General features: G+C 42.7%; 1 protein-coding gene and 1 pseudogene across 1 annotated transcript in view; one reads left to right on the top strand and one right to left on the bottom strand.

Moving 5' to 3' along the window:
* The window catches only part of KCNJ9 (potassium voltage-gated channel subfamily J member 9), a 76,705-nt gene that overhangs the window by 2,154 nt on the left and 71,850 nt on the right, over positions 1 to 2,701 (top strand). The gene's annotated exons all lie outside the window — the stretch shown is intronic.
* On the bottom strand, positions 1,630 to 1,754 carry LOC114026430 (annotated as a pseudogene).

Raw genomic sequence — 2,701 nt, 5'->3', positions numbered from 1 at the left:
CACATTTTAGGAAGGACATTGACAAACTGAGGGACTTCCAGAGGATAACTAGAATAGCTGAGAGTCTTCTTTCAGGGACCAGGGACAGACCCCTGCCTCCTCACACTGCAAAGGCTACAGTCTCTATTGTAATCCAGGTTTTGGTGATCCTCTCACTTTTAGAGGGCCTTATGGCCACCCTCACCACACACTTGCATTTTGTTTGTGCCAGATAGCTCCTGTTCTTCTCTTCTCTTTTAGGGACAGGAGGATCTGAGCTTTCAATCACAGTTTCCTGGTCCTTCAAGTTCAAATAGATATAAGAATTGGAGCATCCTTGGTTACAGTTAGAAAGTTTTTCTTTGAGCCTTAGTCAGCTTCCCTGCAACTTCTATCCATGTTCCTAGTTCTGCTCTTTAGGGGCAAGTAGCCCAAGTCTAATCCTTCTTCCATGTAACAGCCTTCAATTAGGCTTTGACTTGAAGGGCCACACTTGAGGACCTAGAGGGCCACTTGTGGTCTCGAGGCCGAAGGTTCCCCACCCCTGCTCTAGAATGTGTGGTTCTTTTCCCTCTACTATGCACTGAATTCTCCTGAACTAACTCTTCTGCTACATTATGGGTGAATCTTTTTGGACAAGTAGCTCTGATACTATACTCCTTAGCCAATAGAGTGGATGGTGTGGAAAAAGAAGTCTTCTCCAAAAGAAGGAGACCTCCAAAAAGGGGTCTCCTTCATAAGTAACATCTAGTCTGCATTCAACCAAACTGGTCAACTCTTTCAGCTATTTAAAGCCCCCAGGCATGTGGTTCATTTTCAGCCCTGAAAATCATGTGACCTGGCCTCATCTGATTCACTCAGAAAAAGATGCTCACATTTTCAAAGGGTCATTGAGTATTTACCTGTCAAATCCTCTTTATGTCTGCTATCTATTCATTGCTTTCTCAGATTGCATCAGCTAAAGAAATGGAGGGGAAGAACCAAATATATCCTCGTTGCATTTTGGATGTAGTTTGTATTTATTTGTCCTGGTATAATGTTTTTTCCCAGTTGACTTTAAGCTCCATGAAAGCAGAGATTGTTTCTTTTTTCTTCTTTTTTTCCCCACTTTGGTCTTTATAGGTCCAACATCCTACACAGTGGCTGACACACAATAGGTACTTAACCCAGGTCTGATCAGGTCACACACTCCCCCCCCCTTTCCCAACTTAATAAATTTCAGTGGCTTCCTGTTGCCCCCAGGATCAAATACAAAATGCTCTGTTTCATAATCTAGTCCCCTCCTGCCTTTCCAGTCTTCTTAAACCTTACTCCCCAACTCAGTGACACTGGTCTGCTGAGTGTTGCACAAACAAGACATTCCATCTTTTCACACCTTTTTTATCTGGCTTTCCTCCATTCCTACAATGCTGTCTCTCCTCCCCTCTGATTAAAGACCCCTCCATTTCCTTTAAGTCCCAACTAAAGTTCTACCTCTTAGAGAAAGCCTTCTCCAACTATCAATTCCCGTGCCTTCCCTCTTTTCATTATTTCCTATTTATCCTGTATATAGCTTGCTGTGTATATGTATATTTAGTGAACCCCCCATTTCTTTTTGAGTTTGACACCAGTGTTCTAGACCATGAAAGTGTGTTTTCTAAAGTTTGCTTACAAGGAAAAGGTCCCTACTACTACAAACTGTGCTGTAGACTAAGCATAGCCAAAAGGCAATGCATGAGCCTCACCCTGGGAAAGCTATCTCTGTGATCATGGTGTTTCCCCAACCAGCTAAACCTTTTTCTGATGCCTCTTGTCATGGAGGTGACCCTGGATTCTTGGAAGCTCTGCCAGTAGAGCAAGCAAGGCTTTGAAGGTGATAGACTGTGTACCTGTTTTCAAAGAACAGCCTAGTTAGCTTTGCAGGGCTCATCACCAGGTTGGCAGCAAGGCAATGGACTTTTTAATACCAAGAACTCTCAAAGATAGCCAACCAAGTTAAAGAGGTCGGAATCTGCAGCACTAGAGAGAGAATCCTTACCAACAAAACCACAGATTCTTGAAACACAAAACTATAAATGGAAATACACACATATACATGTATATACATATACATATGTGTGTATAAATATAAATATATTCAAAAATAATATGCCAAGGTGAGTTAGTATAGAGTGTAAATAAAAAGAGAAATCTATCTAGTCTCAGACTTGGAGGCCCTTCTTAAGCTAATATATTGAGCCAGGGTTCTCTTTGTTGTTGCTTAGTGGTTTTTTTACTCCTTTGCGACTCTCCTTGAGCCCCTTTGGGGTAGGTAGGTGGCACGGTGGCTAGAGCACTAGGCCTGGAGTCAGGAGGTAATCGTTGTTGTTCAGTTGTTTCAATCATGTCTGACTCTTTGTGACCCTATTTGAGGTTTTCTTGGCAAAGCCAGGTGGCACAGGGGATAGAGTTCTGGGCCTGGAGTCAGGAAGACTCACCTTCTTGAGTTCAAAGCTGTGTGACCCTGGGCTAGTGACTTAATCCCATTTGCTTGAGTTTCCTCATCTGTAAAATGAGTTAGAAAAGGGAATGACAAACCACTCTGATGTCTTTGCAAAGTAAACCCCAAATGGGGTCACAAGGAGTTTGGACACAACTGAACAACAACAATGGCAAATGTGAGAAATAAAAGAGTTAAGTTTCCACATAAGTAGATAAGAAATCAGCACAGACAGGCTAACTTCTCTGTCCGGGGGGGAGTGAC

The sequence above is a fragment of the Vombatus ursinus genome, unplaced genomic scaffold (assembly GCF_900497805.2).
Source record: "Vombatus ursinus unplaced genomic scaffold, bare-nosed wombat genome assembly UNPS02014838.1, whole genome shotgun sequence".
NCBI classification, from domain to species: Eukaryota; Metazoa; Chordata; class Mammalia; order Diprotodontia; family Vombatidae; genus Vombatus; species Vombatus ursinus.
The sequence above is the reverse complement of the archived record's forward strand: the minus strand, read 5'-3'. Positions and strand labels throughout refer to the sequence as shown.